The 23,580-nt window shown below is 44.5% G+C and overlaps 1 pseudogene; it reads left to right on the forward strand.

Annotated features, from left to right (window-relative positions):
* The first annotated feature begins 487 nt into the window (after positions 1-487).
* LOC124969935 (sulfotransferase 1A1-like) lies at positions 488-1,669 on the forward strand (annotated as a pseudogene).
* The last annotated feature ends 21,911 nt before the right edge of the window (positions 1,670-23,580 follow it).

The raw sequence follows: 23,580 nt of genomic DNA on the forward strand, positions 1-23,580 counted from the left end.
AACATGACTGCCCATCATTTGCATTTTAAAATTCTAAAAGTGGGGAGAAGTGGGAAGCCACCCTTATTAAGCAGAATCAGACTAGGTTGAGCCATGGGACACCAATGCCTGATTTCTGGGAACTGCCTGGGAGCATGTGGCACTACATGGGAATGATTCCCTGTCTCCTCCTGGAATATTCCCCACTAAGAGAATGGCTCCCCTAACTTCATTCTATCCTGTCCAACACAGAAGAAGCTCCTCCTGGTCCTTGCCCCCTTTATCTGTGTATTATAAATAAAAGAGAGGTGGGCTACTTGTTCTAAGAGGCCAGAGCTGGTATGGCCAGACCCCTCATGCCCCCTTTCATTTAAAAAGCGGATTTGCTCTTGTGTGTTTATTGATTATATAAGCTTTTGGGTAATAGATTGAAAGACAGCCAACATCATCCTCTGGCAATTAACCCTTTTGTCTTCCCAGTGGGCCATGGTAGTGAGGAGCCCCAGACATGATCTACCAGAATAGTGACCTAGAAAAGTGTCAGTGAGTCCCTATCTATCTACGGGTGCACTTCATTGAGTTCAAATTCCCAGGGGTTCCCTCCGGTGAGTGGTAGGTTACCAGAGCAGGTGGAATTAGGAGGACTTGGCTCCAGATCAACATAGGTTTGTTGTCCTGCACAAACCTTAGGTCTGGAAACTTTGAAAGAAACAACTACCCCTTGCATCCTCAAGACACACTTGCCTCTGGTCCTTTTTACCCAGAGTCTGCTGGATCAGAAGGTCAAGGTGAGTGGTAGGAGAACTCATTTGGCCATTTCAGCTTTGGTCCTATTTACCTGGGAAAGTCTCTTCAAACTTTGTCTCCACTCAAGTGGAAGGTCACCTGCACTCACTATGGCAGGGCCAAGACAAGGAATAGAGTGATATTCATTGGTGCAGACTGAGGGCAGGGGATCTCTGGTGCTCAGAGACCCCAGAGGAGGGGCTCTAGGCACCTTGGTCTGCCTCATCCCCAATCTGTGCATGTGTTGCAATTCAAGGAATCAGATTAGTATGAAGTACAGCTCCAGGGACCAGCCAGGGTTTCACATCAAAGCTGCATTCAAATCCCAACTGCAGTAGCCATCCATGAGATCTCAAGCAACTCAGCCTCAAGGCCTCAGAGTCTTTCTTTGTCAATCTAAGAGAGAACTCCCCCACAGGGGTGCTGTGAAGGGTACCAGGCAGGCAGGATGGGAGGCAGTACTGGGGTGTTTGTGTGTAGGGTTGTGTAGCTGGCAGTGGGTGTCGTCTGTCCCTGCAGGTGATCTATGTTGCCCGCAATGCAAAGGACGTGGCCATCTCCTATTACAACTTCTACAAAATGGCCAGGTGCACCCTGACCCTGGTGCCTGGGACAGCTTCCTGGAGAAGTTCATGGATGGACAAGGTGAGCCCCAATCTGGAGGAAGGAGAGGGCTGGAGCTGAGGAAGGACACCTAGAACTCATACCAACCCCTGTTGGTGCCCCTTCCCCAGTGTCCTATGGGTCATGGTGCCAGCACGTGCAGGAGTGGTGGGAACTGAGCTGCACCCACCCTGTGCTCTACCTCTTCTATGAAGACCTGAAGGAGGTGAGACTGCCTGCTGCCAATTCCATCCATGACCCACCTGGGGCACAGGAACTTCAGAGGTATGAGGGTCGGTGAGTGGAAGGAGCATTATTCTGGACCTCAATACCAGGATCCCCTACTGTTGGCCACCATCAGTTGTCACAAGGCACTCCAATCCACACAGGCAGGGTCATGGCCAACTGCTGCAGCAAGGTCATCAGCACACTGCTGTGCATGGTCTTCTAAGGCAACTCTGAGTCATGTTCGGATTCATGATCTTGGCCACTGTGGGAAAGAGGAGCGACATTGAGACCCCGGGGATGGGCACCTGTACTGGGACACCCAGAACCAAACCCTGTGCTGTCAGAGGAGCTCAGCAGGGAGCCCCCACTTATCACCAAGCATCCAGCACCTTCCCTGCCTGTCCACCAGATGTCCAAGTTTGAATCCTGACAAGCTAAAATGCTAGGGTGATGAGGTGGGCACAGTGGTTACCCTTGGCAGAGGGAACCAGAGTTCCAAAGGGTGGTTTGGAGGTGCAGTCACCTCCTGTCTCCTGACCTGGGCGCTGTTTGCCTGAGTGTGTTGGGTCAGCAAAACCTGCAGGGAGCCTGACCCTCCCCTGCCCTTTTCTAACCATCTGTGTGGCAATTCACCCAAAGTTGAGAAACAATTATTCCATGTGGACCTTGACCTCTCAGTCCGGGCTCCACAAACCCCTCAACTTCAAACAAATTCAAACTGGCAAGGAAACAACACTAAGAGCTGAGGAGTCTGCCCACTGTGGCAAGACAGGCAAAGAAGTCAGGGCAGTGGCATCTGTGGGACTTGGAAGGCAGCCCCTGGGTGGCAGCCACACGTGGGCCTTGCTGCAGGACACAGGGTGGGGCTCTGCCAAACCCTCCAGGTTCCCAGCACAGCAAGAAGCAGAGTGGGAGGTGGGAGGAAGCAGGGAGGCACAGGCCTTGGGTCACAGAAGAGAGAGAAGCAGGAGGCAAGGGCCAGAATTGCCTCTGTCTCGGGGAGAACTAGGGAAATCCTGAGGACAGTCATGGGCTGCATGAGGACAGTGCACCCCAGGACGGCCACGTAGAGTGCACCCGAGGAAGCTGGAAAGCTCTCACCCAGTGAAACCACAGTCACTTCAACATCTCAGTGCAACACACTGTGTGCCTGGTGGTGCTACTGTTGATAAAGCTACTGTGTGTCCAGAGGTATAACAGCAGGGGACAGGAACCAGCAGGCTTACGTGATAAACATGCTTCAGGCTGCAGGACCACAGGAAGAAAATAACAGCGAGACCTACTGAAGATAAACTCCTCCTTTTCTTCTTTTTATTTGTTCTTTTCAAATATACATGACACTAGAGTGTGTTTTGATATGTTATACATACATAGAGTGTGACTCATGCTAATTAGGATCCCATTCTTGGGGTTGTTCATGATGGGGTGTGGCAGTGGTTCTGTATTGATATATGAACAGAGGAAAGTCATGTCTGATTATTCTACTGTCTTTAGGAAAATATGAAGAAAGGAAACAACAGCCTGACCCTGGGTTACACACAAGTAAACTGAAGATGGGCTGACAGAAGGACAGATCCAGAGTCTTGGGGATAAGTCTACATAGTGTTTCTGTCTCTTAGAGCCCTTCCCATGTGTCCACCTGGGTCAGGGCTCTGTGACAGGGTGACCTGGCAGGGAGAGGTGGTCAAACCATTTCAAGCAGGTCTGGGAAGTAGATGTTGCTGCCCAACATAAGAGTGACTCCTGGGCTGGGACACAGGGCTCTTTGGAATGTGTGCCTTGGCCACAGCAGGACTTGGCTCACACCATGCAGGAACAACCCAAAACCCCATTCCTTGCACATTCCTCTTTTTCTACCTGCATAGGTAATGTTGGGGGAAGTGGTACAAATATCCCTGTCTACTCTTGGTCTCACCCTCTATGCAAGCCATGTGACTGTAGGCAACTCTGTTCTCCTCCATAAAATATGGGAAGATTCCCTTCCCATTTGGTGAATTCAGTGGTGGGTGCCAGGGGCTGTAGGCTGGGCCTCTTACAGGACTTACACTGCCTTCCCTTCATCTCTCCTGCACTCTGAGTATGATGGGCCATTCCAGAGTCCTCCTGAGTAGACTCACTCACTCCTTCTCCTCTTGGTTCAGGGGAACTAAAAATATTCAGCAAATGAATCCTGGGACCAGGAGGGTTAACCTGTAACCACCATGGCTCCCAGCTTCACCTGCCCATTCTCTCTCATGGGGAAGTAAGGGAAGGGGATGCATTGAAGGAATTCAGGGGCTGAAAAACCAGCCTTGAACATAGAGGGGAGAGCCAGGCATGCAGATGCACCTGTAGTCCCAGATACTCAGAGGATGAGGAAGGAAGAGCACCTGAGCTCAGGGTCAAGAGCAGTGTGGGCAGCACAGGAAGATGCAGTGCAAATAGAAAAAGGAGAAGAAATAAAAACACAGGGGACATGGAGGGAAGGATGGCTTACACACCTCATTTCTCACTCTCAAGGGAAACATGACTCACCTGGCCCCCTAGCTACTTCTCATGTCTCCGGGATCTCTGTGCAAGGTACCAACCCTGACAACCCTTGGTGGGGGCAGATACATCTGCCCCAGTTCTGCCTCACGCCACCCTTCCTTTCCCACTAAAACCCTAACCCCACCTTCTCCTCACATCCCACATTTCTGAAAATCCCATGGTCTTCACAGGGGCACCAGTGGGCACATGATGTCCAAGGCTATGGAGCCACTGACCTTTTCCTGGTGAACAGAAAACATCATCCTTTCAGCCTGCAAGGAGCTCTAGCTTGGGTCTCACTAGCCCTGAGGCTTGTGATAACCTGGGGAACCTCCAGGGGCTTTGCTATCATGCCTCTAATACTGGGTGATGTTTTGGAGCGGGACAGCTTTTTCTGTTGGAAAGGGCTCTGAAACCCTGAGGGCTTTCTCATCTCTCTGAAGCTGTCTGTGAACAGGACACCCAGTTCTCTGGGGATAGGATGGTTAGTGGCAATCTAGAGACTCCAACAGAGGTTCTTGTCACAGTCGGGGACTTCCCAGTGAAACCAAGACCCCACTGGACTAAGGGATGAACACTTTAGAAGGGAAATAACACCCTCAAACCAGATCTCAGTCCTGTGGGGTCAACAGCATTTCCAGGAAGCCAGGAGTTGAAAAGATCACCAGTTGTCCAGGCTGTGGGAAGGAGATGACATGGCAGGGGAGGGGAGGCTAGGAAAGTCAGCTCAGCCCTCTGAGACTCTGTGGTCATCAGAAATGCCAGCTAAAGGCAGAGTGCCCTTGCTTGGTGCTGTCCCAAACCCCAAAAGCTTTTGCAAAACCCCAACTCTGTGGCTAGCTATCTGGGAGCTGCTCATGTGATCCCTGCTGCAGCAAACCATAGAGCAACACTGGGACACAGAGGAGGGCAGCAAAAAAAAAGCTGTCAGCTCCCTCTGGGGTCAAAGCAGTTAGTCTGTGACATGGGGAACATCCATGCAACCACACAGCTGTGCTCACACTGCAAAGCAAAACCAGCCTGAGGTATGTATGGTACATGCAAATATCTCTGTCTTCAGCTTTCAAACAAAATTCTTCCTGTGCTCCTAATTGGTAGAATTTTCATGAAGCATCCTGATGTCACTTGGGTCTTATACCTGAACAGACACAGCAGGGAAAGAATTGAGGGTGATTCCACATTTTGCTCACATCAACACACTCTTTCTCACCATGGCACACTTCCTTCATGGATGCATAAAAGTCCCGCATGCTGGGAGACAAGCCTGCCCAGAAGGAAAGATCTGGCTAGAGAAGATGCCTCCTGACTGTCCTTTTTCACTGGAGTGTTGCCACCAGAAACTCAGGATATGTACAGGAGACCTCTCCAGGCTGCTTACTGCTCCCTGGCCACAGGTGTTTGGCAGGTCCCAGGCCAGAGCTCAGTGGAGCCCTCAGGTGGGAAAGTGGGTGTGGTTGACAGGTACCTGGGTGACCATCTAGGGAGTCCTTGCCCCAAATAAGGTGTTTACACAGAGCTAGTTCTGTTGTGTAACTTTGTCGTTGTCATGCAGGTATATTTTGTCTTCATTGAAACACTTCCCAACCGCCAGAATCAGACCTGTCACAGCTGGGTCAAGCCTGATGACTCAGCCACCTGTGCATGAACTAATGTTAATTTTTCTTCAACCTTCTTTCTACAGAGTTTAGTCAATTACTCCACAAAACAGCTTTCAAACAAAATTCACCGAAACAAAATTCCTCTTCTGGGAATACACATAAATTTGGGTGCAGAACAGACACCTTTGTCTGTTAAGTAACAGATGGGAGAAGTATTCTCTGCATTTGGCAAATGTCTTCAAGTATTACAGAAATCAACAAGAGGCTGTGCATAGTGGTACACACCTGTAATCCTACAACTAGGGAGGCAGAGGCAGGAGGATTTCAAGATTTAGACAATCAGGGCAGCTCAGCAAGACTTCTTGTTGAAAAGGAATCCGTTTCCACCCAACTTGAAGTGATGCATGTCACATGGTCTGACATATCCTAAAAGGATCCAGGAGATGGAATCTTGTCAAATGAGACTCTCAGACACCAGTTGACCTTCACTTTGAGAAAAGGAACCTTGCTAGCACTGTAGAAAAGCCAGTAATGAGGACCACGGTGAGGAAGCTGAGCACTCAGGGAGTGTTGAGATGACTTTGGAAAACAAAGGAGGTTTCACACAGATGACTTCATAAGACATGGCTGTGATCTCCAGCTCTTCACCTTTTCACAAACACTACTAGTGTTCCTTCTGGCAGTGCCATCTCCAGATGGAGGGGGTGCACAGGAAGCAGTGGAACCAGGTGCACATCTGGGCAAGGCTGGGCAGGTTGATTTGAGTAAGTGAGGTGAAAATCTCCACCAGCAACTGCAGTGGCAGCTCCAATACAAGCTGGGAGGCAAGAGCCCCCTTGATAAGCTCCTCCTGTGGATGGGTCAGGCTGGCTTTCGGCTGCTGCCATCTGTGCCAGGCCTGGCATTCACTCTCTGGGTCCACCTTCCTTCCTTCACTTCCAAAGAATGAAGAGCAGCATAACCTCCATCTGCCTCACTTGCATGGCTCTCCATTTGGGTTAGTTGGGCAGACCCCAAGCTGTGTACATTCAAGTGTCAATACAGTGACGGTTGACACCATCCTGGGCATCTCGTAAATCTTTGAACTCTAAAACATTGAAGGAGCTTCATGGTTGGTAAAGTCCTCCTTTTCCCCCTCCAATTACAGATTTCCCACAGGCCTCTTGGCTCTCAGTCCTTGCTAAGGCCTGCTACCTCAGTAGGGCTAGAGTGTGAACTACACGTGAATCATCCCTAAACCTATTTTAAGACCAAATAGAGGGAGGAGTGTCACTTTTAAGCTATAGGACTTGAAGCTTTTAAGCTACTTTTTTCCCCGTCTCTCCTTTTTCCTTGTCCAAAAGTTCTCTTTCCCCTTAATAGATGAGTGCTCATTCATACAGCACAGAATACAGGAGATACCCGTAGGCCAACACAAGTGCTTCCTGGGTTAGAAGGAACCTAATACACTCTTCTGGAAGATGCATATAAGGGGTTGATCTCGAGTGTCTTGGGCTTCCTCTCATTTCATCAAACATGGGAGACCCAACCTTGCTGTGATAATCAAGGAAGCTACCTCCATGAATCACCACTTTCAGATCTACTTTTTAACTCTTTCAGCCTCTGCTATGAATCGAAGTTATAAGATGAGCTCATCTTCCCTCACTGCCTGCTCTAAAGTACCTCTGTGCAATCTTATGTTCTCAATGTCTGAGGACGGGTGTGGGCTGGCAAGCACCCTGAGTATTGCTTAATGGGGAAGGTAGGGGCCTTCTCCTACCACTGGTAATATGTACACAATATGGACCAACTGAAAACTCTGATCCTGTTGGGAAATTGTAGATTACTCCATAGATACAATGTGGAGCACACCTGAGAGTCCAATCTCAGTGGGGACTCAAAGAGTAGCTGAGGTCTGTGAGTTTGGTTTTTTTTGTTTTTTTTTTTTAATTTTTTGTTGTTGTTGTTGTTGTTGTTTGTGGTAGTGCTGGTTGTTGGTCTTTCTTTGCTTTTCAGAAAACTGCAAGATTATTGGCAATTCAGTGTCTATTCCTGAGAACTTATCACTTGGTGTATCATAAATAATTGGAGATATTTGAAGATATAGGACTTACATTGATTTCTTTCTATAATATAAACTCACCTCAATATAAATTAGAAAGCAGAGAAATATGGGCTAAAAATGGGACTCCAAACATTCATGCAATTTATCAACTTGATTTATTCTATAAGTGGAAAGGACAGTGAATAGAGATCCACATATTCAAGATTTTGGGGCCTTATATCAAATCCCAAAGTAACAAGGACTTTGCAAGATCCATTGTACCCATGTTCTCCTTAAACCCAGTAATGAGGAGCCAGACACAATTCAGGGCTTACTTTTAAGTGTTCCAAATGGGCCTCCTCCACCACTCAGTGGCTCAAACTGCACAACCAGCAGAATTCCTGCAGCTTTCATAAAACTTCTGGACAAAGTTCTGTGGATTCTTCTGCTCCCCTTCCCCATGACTTCCACCTGCTCATCAGCCTCTCTGTCTTCCATTACTGAAGGAACGCAGCCATGCTGGTGTTAACAAGGAGTGGCATTTCTTATCATCCAGCCACTTCTAATTATTCCTATATTTGTGCACCTCAAGAGGTAGCAGAGGAATGGAATATTTTGAGGGTATATGTTCCTTTCTCTAAGACTGACAGTGGTGACTAGCATGGTCACTAATTCAGAAACAGGTGAGGGGCAATGGGGATTAGAAGAGACAAACAAACATGAAAAGCTGAGACCAGGTGGGATATTTCATCTGGATGGTGATGCGATGAGCCAGAGGTAACTTGGCATGTTTATTGTATAGATTTTATCATTCAAATGTTATTTGTGGGAAAGTTTCTGTAAAGCAGGCAGGCCTGAAGGTCACAGCACTGATGAGACATTATGGTTATCTTGCTGTGCTCAGAATCCCTTATCCCTGAGAGCTTGTGTCTGAGTTTTGAGGTTAAAATTGATAACTGACTTTTCCACAGACTATGGGCCAGCATTGGCATAGCTACTGGGAAATGTTATCCTGTACTTTTGCATAGCAAGATCCCAACGCACACACACCATGAGGCAGTCAGACACCTTGATCCACATCACCACTCCTCATATCTTCCCGTTTTCTGTTTTTTAAGCATAAATGATGTCCTATTAATTGGAGCTGTCAGATTTCTCCCCAGAATATATGGCATCCTATTGTTTAAGATAAAAGAGAATTAGTAGCAAACCCATAATTCCAAAAAATGTACCATACTGTATGCTTTTACATATTCCACGAATTCAAACTATTTAAATCATCAAGTATTTGTTCATAAAGCCATATGGGATCCATAAGATTATCCCTGTTTCTTGAATATCCTGGATGTGATGATGTCATTCCATAAGGTCAACTGTCATTATTTCTCCACCAAATGCCCATTACATGATTTTTCATTTTCTTCCAATCCCAATCAGACATTACACCCTGCTGCTATAACATATATACATTTAGCATAAAAGTGAAGCCACTGTCTGAACTTGAGAGCACTATGCTCATTTCCTATATTTATGACCATAACTTCCAGGGCATTTAATTTTTTTCTATCTTATCAATATGCACCTCATTTTTCAGGGCTTTAGGAGTATTCTGAGAGAACTCATTAAGAACATGAGTATTTTGAATGCTTTTGGATAAGGCTGCAGCAGATGTCATGGCAGACATCAAAATAGCTATCAAAGTAACTACTGCAAATACAACAAGATCAAGAGCATGCTGGCCTTTCTAGCTGGAAATGAATCTGTTGTAAAACTTGAACTCCAGTGTCAGAATACCAGGGCCCTGAAATGTTAGCTGGGGTCATAATAAAAGAGGGATGGTATAACCAAGCAGTCTCTATCTTCTAATATACCAAATAATACAATTAGTCAGTTTGCAGTTTTGACAAGTTATGTGACAATTTTCTCTGCTACTTACTTTTATATTCCCAGAGATTGAAACATAGGAGATCTGTGCACAGGCCCACAGACTATAGCAGGGAATTATTCTGCAAGTCTTCTCCACAAGATCAGTTTGAGAATTGCCAGTATAATTGATAAAATCAAAGGTGGCTATCAAACACTACAGATCTCTTTGTATGCCACCACCACTAAAGGTTAGAACATTACTTACAAATCCTCCAGGAGCTGGGGAGATAGCTCAGTTGGTAGAGCGCTTGCCTTGCAAGCATGAGGCCCTGGGTTCCATCCCCAGCACCGCAAAAAAAAAAAAAAAAAAAAAAAAAAAAAAAAAAAAAAACTGATTTAAACAAATCCTCCAGGAGTCATAAATTTCTGATATGGGTGCCCCTTACCAAATCTCTGAGACGAGTCCAGAATAAATCCACTACTGCCAAAGACATTGTATTGCATTGGCATGATATTGGCACATTCCATCCATTTAGGAAAGGCATCCCATTCTGTTGTAGTATGATTAGGGCAGTAAGTTATTGGTGGGTGCTTTGTGGGAAACACATTGTTGTCATTGGGGAGGCCCATTTTTGTAACTGGACATACAGTTTTAAATCCCATGGCCAGTGATAATGGCTACTCTGGTTTCCCTATATGCTGACCTTTTTCTGGGGCTACTCTTAACAGTCAGCATTTTTACTGAGGGACCAACATAGGTAGATTCCCAGTATATCCAGTATAATTACATCCAATTGTATGAAGAGATGCAATATATTTATCTGAAAAACCTCCCATTATTAGAGTGTCATTAGTAAATACTGAATGAGATTCTCCTGTTCACACAGTTAGGTGCACTAAAGCGGGGTCTGGGAAAAAAAGTGCAATAGGTTTCCCCATGAATCCTACTTACCAGACAGGTCAGTTAAGCCAGTCTAGTCACAAACATGGTGACTGGAGATTAAGTATCTCCCTGCTGATTGACCATCTGCTCAGCCTGATATGTCAGATTCTTCGGTTATTTGAACTGCAGCTCATGATCGATCCTCCATGGTGATGATGAACATCATACTCAGATACCCAGAAAGCATGAGCTACACCTTCTGAAAAGACACAAGCATGACCTCTACTCCACATTATTACCAGATCTGGTCCATTCCATTGTCCTCTTTGTAAGTGTCTCAACCAGACTAGGTCTGATGGGCTTATTGCAGTGGAGCTGTGTGTTGCTCAGCAGCAGTGTGATTTTACCATCTTGATTTAAAGAATTTAAAACAAAAAGAGCATGATTCATACAATTTTCAGGGATTCTAGTTCCCCATTTTTATTTTGTAATTGTAACTTATGGGATAAGTGAGCCGTGTTAAAATAGCCTGACCTTGAGGACTATAAGGGATGCTAGTTTGGTGATCAGTATGATACTGATGACAAAACTGTCAAAAAGAACTGGTCTAAACTAGAGCATTATCAGAGAGGATGACCCAGCACTGCAATAGCAGCTAAATAGTGGGAAATGCCTTGATGTGTATTTTCTACTTGACCAGGAAAATTAGCAAAAGTCACCTGTCAAGCATGGGAGATTGTCAAAATCAATGTTGTTGTTGAACTGAAAAGGGTACCACAATGAAAGGAGGCCCAGCTTCCACCAATAATATCCACTCAACTTCTGCCTTTAATATGCTGAGTAGCAAAATTATGAAATGGAGTCAGTGCAAGTACAGGAAGTCAGCCTTACCTTGCCTCTCTTGTAGTTGATGGACTATTATCTCAAATTAACTCAGGTTGTTATGTTAGAAGTTGTACTTATGTAAGACATCAATTACAAAGTTTATCAGGAAAAATAAATGACATCAACAGGAGTAAAAACATATTTAGTTTGTACAATAGCTATGAACTGAGAAACATAATTTTTGTAATCCCAAAGCTTAATTTAGCTATATATTTCCTGTTTATTTCAATATCACAGTAATCCTTATAATAAAAAATTATATTCTGAACTTAATTTTAAATGAACTTGAGTGGTTATCTTTGAAAAGTGAAAAGGCGCCAAGACAAACCACTTTGGATGCAGAACTCACACGAGAGATTTTATTCGGCAGACAAACAGTGTATTCCCTGAAGAGAGAGAGAGCATGGCGGGGGAACTTCACTTAAGTAGTTGAATTTCCTGGGCTAAGTACAATCAGGCCAATTGTTGAGCAGTTAAAATTCACAGGCTACAGGTTAAGCCAATGGCTGCCAAAAACAAGCTGACAGGGGGACCAATGACTGGCTAGGAAGGCAGACTGACAGCTGGGAGTGCTGTCATGCCTCCTTGCCTTTCCCCGCAGGTGTGTCCTGCACCTGACTGCCCAGGAAGGAGCCCCACATAGGGTGTGCTGGTCTTAGGCAACCCAAAGCCCGAGGCGAGAATCAGACTGCAGGGCAAACCCAGCACCCACCTGCTGCCTGCCTTGGCCAGCCGACACCTGGCGGGTTCACATGGGCAGAGTACTGAGTCGGCAGCTGCAGACCTGCTGTGCTGCATCCGCCCACCAGGAAGCCCACTGAGTAGCCCTCTGAGCAGCACACTGAGCAGCCCACTGAGCACTACACTCCCCCATTTTTGTTTTTATAAGAAAATCCCTTTGGGCGCATGGGTGAAGATTCATCTTCAGTAACTGCTTCCTGCTAGGTGTGGGCGTAGAGCTGATTCAGGGGAGGGAGATGTCATAGCAGCAGGTGAGGGTTGAGGACTGGATAGTTCCTCTGGGGAGTGCACTTGTAGCCAGGCTCTGATTCTTTCCTGTGAGGTCCTGATAGTCCTGAAATACAAGCTGATTAATACCTGATTGGTTGACATAGTGGCAGCACACTTCCAGAGAGCACTTTCCTTTACTAGTAAACCCACAGGGTGACTTCCATCAAAGATATGCACCTGGAAGCAAATTGGAAGAGAGACACTCTTGATCACTTGCTCCAAGGGGGTGCTGTTGAAAGTCAAAGAGCTGTTAAAGTCTAGGGTGTCAGCCAAGAGATAAGAGAAGCTCTCTCTCATGTACATCCAACATCGCTGTGACATGAGAGGGTTAGTTAAATTGAGTCTCTGTTAAGAGTGGAATGGGTGAAACATCCCTGGGGACAGTAGGAGTCAGTCTTCCAGCAGTCCCCTGGGCAATCTGGGAGGGAGGAAATAGCTGGCACCTGGACAGATCTATTGGGGAAAAAATCCTATAATCAGGAAATTGGCAGACAGAAAAAATGGCAGGGGAGGCAAGAATGTAACTGGCAGTCCAGTACTCATGGCTGGGTGTTGTCTGGTGCCTCCGTATTCTGGTCCTTGGCCTCTGGAACAGGAAGAAGGGTGAAGGGCTTGATGGTCTTCAGTCTAAGTCAGTGTAGATTGTGAGGGATTTTCCCTTTGTGAGGGTGAATGTGCAGATGAGGACAATTATTTCTGCCTGTTGGTTGGTGGTGTTGTTAGGTAGTTGTCCTGACTCTACAACCTTTTCCAAGGAGACAATAGCATATCCAGCCGGTCGAATCCCTTCATGGAGAAAAGAGTTCCCATCAGTGAACCATATGTGTAAGGCCCCCTCCTGAAGATTGGAGGGGCAGGGGAGTAACTGTTCCAGAATCTCAAGGCAGCTATGGGTTGCTGAAGCATGTATGTCAGAAGGCAGGGGTAAGAGGGTGGCTGGATTTAAAGGAGGGCATGTCTTAAAGGAAATGGAAGAGTCCTCAATAAGAGCAATTTGCAAGGCTAACACCCAACAGGGTGGTAGTGTTTGCAGACCTTTATAAGTAAGAAGCTCAGACAGATGATGAGTTGAGAGCACTTCTGTGAGAGCCCCAAAGGAAAGGTTTTTTTGATTCTTGAATTAAGACAAATGCTGCAGTCAATACCCTAAGATATGGTGCCCAGTCTCTTATGGTGCGGTCTAGCCTTTTTGATTGGTATGCCACTGGGTCAAAGGTGGGACCAAACATGTGTCCTAAGACCCCCCAGAGTGAACTCACTTTTCTCAGAGACAAACAGGTAGAAGGGTCTGGTGATGTCAGGGAGATGTAGGGCTGGGGCTTGAAGAAGGGCTACCTTTAGGGTCTGGAAAGGGGCTTCCACTGGGTTGAGGAGAGGTTCAGTGGGAGTGCCCTCTGAAGCCTCATACAAGGGGGCCACCAGGATGGAAAAACTTGGGATTCAGGATCATAGATATCCTACTAGTCCTAGACAGAAAAGTATTTCTTCCTTGGTGGATGGGGTGGCCATGTTCTGCAATAATGCTTTTCTCTCTATAGTGATGGCCTTAAATCCAGGTGAGAGGCTGACTCCTAAGCAAACAACCTGAGGTTGGGAAAGCTGTACCTTTGCTGGAGAAACCCTGTAACCCCTGTCAGCCAGAAAATTTAGAAGTTTAATAGTGTCTCCTTGGGAGTTTTCAAGAGAGGGACTACATAGAAGATCATCAACAAACTGTAAGAGAGAGGAGGAAAGGAAAGTAAGAGAGGCAAGATCATGAGACAGTGTTTGGTCAAAGAGGTGAGGACTGTCCTGAAATCCCTGGGGGAGAACTGTCCAGGTCAGCTGAGAGGAAATTTGAGTGAGAGGGTCAGTCCAGGTGAAGGCAAAGAGATCCTGCGAGTCAGGATGAAGAGGGACAGTGAAAAAGGCATCCTTCAAATCCAACACAGAGAAGTAGGTGGTGGAGGAGGGGATAGAGGAAAGCAAGGTGTAGGGATTAGTCACAATGGGGAAGATGGGGACAACTGCTGAGTTGATGATGTGGAGATTTTGCACCAATTGGTAAGATTCATTAGGCTTCTTAACAGCCAGGATGGGAGCGTTTTAAGGTGAGTTGGTGGGGTACTGGAAGCCTTTCTGCCTTAAATCCTGGATGATTGGTTGAAGTCCTAATAGGCTCTTTTGGGGAAGGGGATATTGGACCTGGGCTGGGTAGGATATTGGGTCCTTCAGGCAAATGAGTACAGGTGAGCATTTGGCTACAGATGGTGTATGGGTGTCCCAGACCTTGGGGTCAACAAGGGAGGGAGGAAGGGGATATGAAGACTCAGGTTGAGTTGTATATTCCTGCAGGGTTGGGAGGAAAGGAATAGCAGAGGAATCTTGGTGGAGGCACATGGTGGGTGAGAAGGAATAGAGACACCCAATTTGGCTAGGATGTCCCTTCCCAGGAGGGAAATGGGACACATAGGAATATCAAAAAGGAATGAATGAAGCAGATTTGTTTGATATGGCAACTTAATGGAGGGGTTTGTAGAGGGTGATATGGTTTTCTCTCTACCCCGACAATAGAGGGTCTAGCAGGGGAAGTGGGTCCCCAAAACTCCTGCAGTACCGAAAAGGTGGCTCCAGTGTCTATAAGGAAAGGGATCTGCCTGCCTGCCACTGTAAGGGTCACCCGGGGCTCCTGAGCAGTGACGGTCGTCAGGTGTAAAAGTCCCAGGCTTCTTCAATGATCCATTGCCAATCCCAGTAAGTCACTGGAAGAAGTCAACGAGGGTGACCTGGCACTTCTCTGAGCACCAAGGCAATCCTCTGCCCAATGTCCCAGTTGGTGGCATTTTGGACAAGGATCTGGGGGCTGCCGGGGGTTGGGGCAGGCTCGTGCCCAGTGACCCTCTTTTCTGCACTTGAAGCATGGGCCTGGAGGTCTTCCGGGAGCAAGGGTGTCTGTCCCTAGTAGTGGCCAGCTAGGCAGGTCTAGCTGGCTGAAAGGCTTTGGCTAGCATTTGGTATTTTAGTTTTTGGTTTTTTCTTCCTTTCCATTATACATCCTGAATTCCACCACTGGAACCTCTGGCTGTGGGATAAGGGGCCCCCAGTCCAACCACCTCAATTTAGCCTTTATGTCCAGGTAGTTTGGGGAAAAATAATAAGTCATGAGTAACTGTCATCCCTCTAGAGTTTCAGGGTCTTGATTAGTATACTTGAGCATGGCCTCTGTGAGGCGACTCAGAAATGTGGATGGGTTTTCAGTTTTGTCCTATATTACATTCTGAAGTTTATCATAATTAATGGGTTTAATGGCAGCCTTTCAGAGACCTACAAGGATGCAGGTTTGGAATTCATTCTGCTACAGATGCCCAGTCCTCGTGTTATAGTCCCACTGGGGCTCCCTATGTGGTACTGCTTCAGCCCCAATGGGGTGGGTCAGAGTTGATTGGTGAACCTCATCTGCATAATTGCACGCCTGTTCCCAGATTCTCCTGCACTCCTCAGGGGTCAAGGTGTTGGACATGATCATATAAATGTCGTGCCAGTTAAGGTCATAAGACTGGGTAAGGTACTGAAATTCCTTAATGAAGTTTGCAGAGTTGGAAGTGAAGGAGCCTAGCCACTTCTATATTTGGGAAAGATCGGACAGCGAGAAAGGAACATGGACTCTGATCACTCCCTCCACACCAGCCCCCTCCTGTAAAGGGGCTAGAACTGTGTGGTGGGAGGACTGGGTGGGCCGAGTGGGGCAGCGAAAGCCAAAGGAGAATGGGGCAAAGGAGATGGACGAGCAGGGGCCTGAGGGATCTCTGCAGCAGGGGACCAGTATGGGGGTGATTCATCAGCTGGATCAAAGTCAGAGGAGGAGGAGGGATTAAAAGGGGAAGGAGGAGCCAAAAGGAGGTGTTCATGTTTTAGGAAGAGCAAAGATCAAGTTCAGCACACAAAAAAGAAAAGTCTTGAAGATAAAAAATCTCTTTCCACTTGCCCACTCGCTCACAGTTGTAAAAGTCCCTTAAAATATAGGGGTCCAGGGTGCCATTAATTGGCATTCTGATTTATTATCTAAAGGATACTCTGGCCAAATATCATTACACAAGTAAATACGTTCTGATGGCTCTAGGTCAGGGATCAAGTGAAAATATTTGAGATTTTCTAGTAAATATCCCAAGGGTGAGTCTGCCGGGATGGAAGTCCTAAGTCCCATGGAGGAGACTGAGAAACAGCCAAGTCAGTGTCCAGGGCATCCCGAGGTAACAGACTAGTTGGCTGGAGATGAGAAGGCAGCACAGTGATGGGATCCTCACCCAAACATCAGTGTGTGCCGGGCAAAAGCCGAGAGAGTTGAGGACCTGACATCAGGATTTTCGAGCTTCAGCCCTGAGAGAGAATCTCCACCATAAGATCGGGGATCCACCCTTCAGATAAGGTCAACTAAGGGGGCCAGCCATAACTGTAAAAGTTGTGGCTGGGGGAAGCCCCACTCCTCAACTACGCGAGGGTGCTGGATGATCAACGGTCACATCTCAGGTCAGTAGAGGAGTGTTTAAGCTGACCTAGGGAAAAACTCACCAATCTGAAGCTGGTGGTAGATATGGAGAAGAGCGTCCAGGCAAGTGGAAGGTGAGACCAGCGTTCTGGGGAGGCGGGGTAGTCTGGGGTGACAGATGGATTCCACTCGCCTAAGTGGCGGTAGAAGAGCCCGTCCGAGTCATGGCACCAGTGAAAAGTGAAAAGGCGCCCAGACAAACCACTCTGGACATGGAACTCACACAAGAGATTTTATTCGGAAGATGAACAGATTCTGCCCTGAAGAGAGAGAGCATGGTGGGGGAGTTTCTCTTAAGTAGTTGAATTTCCTGGACTAAGTATGATCAGGCCAATAGCTGAGCAGTTAAAATTCATGGGCTACGGGTTAAGCCAATGGCTGCCAAGCACAAGCTGACAGGTGGACCAATGGCTGGCTAGGATGGCAGACTGAGCGCTGGGGGTGCTGTCATGCCTCCTTGCCTTTCCCTGCAGGTGTGTCCTGCACCCGACCACCCAGGAAGGAACCCCACAAGGTCATAGGGTGTGCTGGTCTTAGGCAGCCCAAGGCCCGAGGTGAGAACCAGATTGCAGGGCAAACCCAGCACCTGCTTGCTGCCTGCGACGGCCAGGCGACAACTGGCGGGTTCACGTGGGCAGAGCGCTGCGTCAGCAGCTGCAGACCTGCCAGAGCTGCATCCACCCACCGGGCAGCCCACTGAGCAGCCACTGAGCAGCCAGTGAGCAGCCCACTGAACACTACGATCTTAACATGGAATAAGTTGACCTCTTGACAAATCTTAGGTAAGCTGTTGTATCTTTTAAACTAATCTTAGTCTCTTTCTCAAATTTTAATTTATAAAGTTTTTATATATCATGCTTTGAGTCTATATGAATCAGATAACATAATGTAACATTACATCTGAAACATGCATCAAACAAGTTAAGTGATCTTTTAACCCTCTTTTGTGGGAAAGTAGCAAAATGTCTTTACATCCCATATTGTCAAACTTCAAATAAACCAGGCTCTCCTTGTTGTCTTTTAAAAATGTATTTAAGTTCCCAACTCATGGAAAGAGTAACACAAAATTTTATAACTTATGGCAGATTATTTTTATCTAATTACAAAATATTAAATGACACAAATAGATTTCCAACTAAGTTTGTTATTATTATATAAGTCCATAAGAGACCACTGTTACAGAGCACTTTTGTTTGGAGACCACCAGTTGACCAAAATGTTGTCCTGTACCTTGTATTTTAGACAGATGTATATGAATACTTTTAGAATACAAAGAAACCTGTAAGAGCACAACTACACTGATTTTCTTATATTAACAGCATTTATGTTTCATAGAAAAATTATGACTTAGTAGTATAATGTTTTTATGGTGAGACTGTAATAAAAATCACTGAGTTGATCTTAAAGCAGGAGACAGAACAATCTTCATTCAGCAGTTGGCAGTCCAGATTCACCAGCTGGTGGGACAAAGGGGCAGGCTGCATGTCTACATCCTTCAACCCCCTCCAGGGGTTAGAGTACACCTTTTATACCTTAAGTAAAGCATGTTAGTGCATTAATCATAAGTGGCTGTTGCTATGATTCAAAACTACAAACAAACATCATGAGATCTAAAGTCATGAGCAGAAGGGGAAGTGGGTCAAAACGACCCTAGTTGAGCACAATTAAAGAATGGTCACTAGTGTATAGAAAATCATTCTCTGACAGGGTATATTGTTTACGAAAAATGGGAACCAAAAAGGAAACAATTTTACATTGTATTGGAATTGCCATTTTTTACTGAAAAACATGCTATGCTAAACAACTGTCAATGGGTACAGAGGCAGGATATTCCAATGGGAGAAGCATTTCTCACATGACATGGAGTCTCAGGGTAAAATGGAGTCTCTTGTGTCATTGCCCATATAACCTGATCCATAACACTGTAATACTCCAAAATAATAGTTGTTGAATTAGAATTGTACCAACATTAATTCCTTTAAAAATAGTTTTCCTAAATAACAAAGCTAAACAGACATAAGAGATTATCTTGTTGAATAGGAACAGATTAATGTTTTAAGAAATCCTTATTTCTTAAACACATAGAGGGTTGAACTTTCTTTATGTAACTACTTTAATATTTGAGTTGTCTGGGGAAAGGACCAGTTTTCCTTGCTTCTCAGTCTTTTTTTTTTTTTTTTAGGAAGCTTAATTAACCTTGGGTCCCTAACTTTTGAATTGTAAATAACTGTCCTAGGAGTCTGATTATTTTCTTTTGAAGTGTAATAGATGCCTGTGAAGAGAGCCATTTCTTCTTATCTGTTTCTGTAAGCATGCTCCATGCCAGAAACCCTGTTCAAGGCCTTTAACCTCACAGACTGGGAATTTTCTTTTTAAAAGAGGAAAAAGTCTTATAGTTATTTAAATGATTGTATTAAGTATACATAACCAATTTAGTTATACACGAACTTTTTGAAATGTACCCTACACAAACCTTATTTAAGTTACTGAGACATTTTACAACTTTTTACTTTGTCACATATAAGACATTTTTTATCTAAAGACTTTTACTTTTTATATTAAAATATATTTTCATGGAATAGGTTGTTCATTCCTTTGGTTTGTTATCTCTGTGCCTTCCTCAATCCTGATAATTCTTAAATTTGGTCTTTTCATGATGTCCCATAGTTCTTGGAGGTTCTGTTCATGATTTCTTCCCATCTTCTCTGTTTGGTCAACTTTATTTTCAAGATTAAATATTTTGTCTTCATTGTCTGAGGTTCTGTCTTCCAAGTGACCTAGTCTGTTGGTGATGCTTTCTATTGAGTTTTTTGTTTGTTTGTTTGTTTACTGTTTCCTTCATTTCAAGGATTTCCATTTGTTTTTTTTTGTTTTGTTTTGTTTTGTTTTGTTTTTTGTTTTTTTTTTAGAATCTCTATCTCTTTGTTGAAATGATCTTTTGGTTCCTGCAGTTACTCTTTCAGCTGCTTATTGGAGTGATCATTCATTGCCTGCATTTGCTCTCTTATCTCATCCTTTGCTTCATGAATCATTTTATGTATATTCTGAACTCCTTTTCTAACATTTCTTCCACCATGCTGTCACTGGATTCTATGAATATAGAATCTAGGTTTGTTTGGATCATTTTCTTCCCTTGTTTTTTCATGATGGTCACGTCTATTACCCTCTAGCAGTGCAGATCTGGGGTATTGCAGTTTCCCCCCTGTAGGCTATAGTGACCCTATAAGTGACCTCTTCTTTAAGGGGGGAGATCAATATTAGCAGTGCCCAGTAGAGACAATATGCAGTCCTATACCAAGTATCCTCTATGAAGATGTTAACAATATTGTCATAATAAACAGAATGAGTTCAATTATTTTCTACAGTAAAACAAATAGATTTGCAATAAGGTCTGTAGTTTCTAATGGTGTACAAAGAGGATGGGGAGGGGTATAGGATGTAACTGTTAATGGGATAGGAAGAGAGTGTGTAGAAGTTCTAGATCACAGAAAGAGTGAAAGTGTAATCAAAAGAAGTTCACTGTTAGCATAAGAAAACGAAGAGGCTCTGAGGAAACAGATAACCAAAAGGAAAATAGAGAAAGAAAAGTAAAGAAACAAAAACTTAAAATTTTTCAAAAAGGAATAAAAAAAAGAAAAAAATCTACACTATATATATAACAGTCATATAGTATTCAAACCTCCCAGTCTTCAGCAGCCTGATATATGAGAGGTACCTGACAATGAGCTTCCAGTCTCCAGCAGGCATCTCAGGATGGAATTTGCTCCACCTAAATATGGGAGCTACCACTTCCAGATAATCCAAGATAGCCACTCTGGCTCCCAAATGTGTTGGCAAGTGGGGAGCTGTTGCTCAGGGTGTGGGCATGGTTGACCAGGGTTCCTGGAGGCAGGGTGTGGTCGGTTGAGTTGAGGGGTCCTGGAGATGGAACTCAGTCATTCCAGCCAGGGGTCCTACAGGTTCTGGCTGTTGTCTCAAAATGGTGGCAGCCATGTGTAACCAAACCAGCAGGTTCTGTGACAGTGTACTTCCAGGCAACACCAGGGAGCTGCTGTTGGTCTGAGGTCAGTCTGCTGGCTATCAGTGGACAATTGGCAGGTGGATCTTGTGCGGTGAGTGATGGGTAGGTGAAAGGCAGGTGATGGGCAGGCAAGAGGCAGGCAAATGGCAGATGATAGGTGCCAGTCGGTGAGCAATCTTCACTCAAAAAGTAGTCAATATGCTGGCAGACTACAGGTGATCCCAGTGAAAAAGTGGGGTAAACAGCATGGGATCAATAAGCAGCAAAGACTGCCTCATCAAGAAACAGAGGTCCTCTGTTGGAAACCCCAGTTGTGGAGCAACAGGGAATGCAGCCTCCCTCTATCCTGCCATCTTAGATCATCTCTAAAATATATTTTCATACCTAGAACCTTTTAATCTCATTTTTGGCTGTTGATTCCTTTTTAAAATTACATTTTAAGACAGTCTTTATGAAATTTTTGAATTTAAACAAATAACTTCATTTTAATAAGATAAACTACTTTTGTTTTTATATTATTTTAATTGAAACCCAGCTGAAACGTCTTACACTTTTTGTATATAAAATTACACCTGATAAAATCTTAACTCCCAGCAACCCCATTTTTACTGGACATAGAAAAAAAGCAATCTCAGCCCTTTTCCATATAGCAATTTATGAGAACACATCTAATGTTTAAATATACTTTTATGAAATTGAAGAAGAGTATTTGATTTTATATTTCACAGTTGATGTTTTAGTACTTTAACTTTGTCAATTAATCAGATGTCACCTTTTACAACCACATTTTTGAAAATTAATTTCATTTATGTTAAATTGAATTTACTTATTCATTTACTTATAAAAACCAAGATATCACACAAATGTAGTTAACAGTATTAGCTATCTCTTTCCTGTTGAAGAAAAATCCTAGAAGTAATGGATATTTACATCTTAGACATTTTATAGAAACCCAAGCTTTATTACTTGCCTGACCACCTAGAATATTGTAAGTAGTCATTTAAAAGACATCTTTATTTTTATCTGTTTACCCAATTTAAACTTAACTTTTTTATCAGTCACATAAACTAAAAAATATTTGGATCCATTTCTTATTTAAAATTTATGTGAGTTCATTTATCTGTATGCCAATTTTGATACCATGCACATGGTATATAGACACAAGCACAAATGTAGACACAACAATGCACAGGTGTGTGCACATACACAAAACAGGAAAAAAAGATTCTGTATCTTTTTGTAACTGCAGCTCACAGGTAGGAGGCAATGTTACAGATGTTTATGAAAGTCTCTATAGATTTAACTTGTTAGAAATGAAAATAGAGTCCATCAGACTTTTACATTATGACTTAAACACAGGGCAGGCCTGTACAGTTGGAAATGCCAGGTGTAAAATCTAACAGCCATGATAGACACTGAAAGCAAAGGTTCAGATAGCTGGCCATTTGTCCTTGATGGCTATCAGATCTACCTTCAACATCACCATGTTTATGTCCTTTTTATGATTTAGTAGAAAGAATTTTGTTCAATGTATTTGAGAGCCTCTCCTAGAAAAATTGCCTCTGAACAAAGACAGTGTGTAAAAACCTTTATAGTAAGATAAAATTAGGCTGATGAGAAAAACTCATTAATTTAGGTGTACAAGATCAAAAGTGAATTCACCATAAAACCATAAGCTCCAAAATATAGACTTTAAAAAAAACAGTAGGCACAAAAAAAATAATAATAATTTTACCTGGCCACAATTCTTCAGTAAAAGAGTAGGTGCTGTAGCATTTAGGGAGTAACTTCTTAAGAAAGGCTGGCAGAGTGTGAAAGCAGATGAGATAGAGAACCAAGCCAGGAGCAACTTGGATTTAAATGGGACACTTTTTCCCTTTTGTCTAATTGGTTTTGACTTAATTGGTTTTCCATAAGTTCCTCCCCATTTGACAGACAGCTGCATCTTCTCATCTTGTGTGGTGCCAGCCATGTCCCTGAGACATGATGGTGAAGGTTGTAGTGAACAGATTTGGCTGTACTGGGCACCTGGTCACAAGGGCTGCTTTCAAATCTGGCAAAGGGAATATTGTCACCATCAATGACCCCCTTATTGACCTCAACTACATGTCTATATATTCCGGTATGATTCCACCCCTGATAAATTCAATGGCAAGTCAAGACTGAGAAAGGGAAGCTTGTCATCAAAGGAAAGTCCACCCCCATCTTCCAGGAGCAATATCCCACCGACATCAAATGGGGTGGTGCTGGGGCTGAATGTGTTGTGGAGCCCACTGGTATCTACCATAAAGAAAGTCGGGGCTCATTTGAAGGGTGGTGGCAAGAGGATCATCTCAGCCCCTTCTGCTGATGCCCCTATGTTGGGTTATGGGCATGAGCAATGAGAAGGAGAACAATCCCTCAAGATTGTCAGCAATGCCTCCTGTACCACCAACTGCTTAGCTCCCAGAGCAAGGTTATCAATGAAAACTTTGGCATTGTGGAAGGACTCAGTGACCACAGTCACTGCTATTCAGAAAAACACATGCAGCCCCTCTGAGAAACTGTGGCGTGATGGCCGTGAGGCTGCCCAGAATATCATCCCTGCATCCACTGGCACGCCAAAGCTGTGGACAAGGTCATCCCTGAACTGCATGGGTAGTTCACTGGCATGGTTTTCCATAT

Source organism: Sciurus carolinensis, chromosome 18 (assembly GCF_902686445.1).
Source record: "Sciurus carolinensis chromosome 18, mSciCar1.2, whole genome shotgun sequence".
Classification (NCBI taxonomy): Eukaryota; Metazoa; Chordata; class Mammalia; order Rodentia; family Sciuridae; genus Sciurus; species Sciurus carolinensis.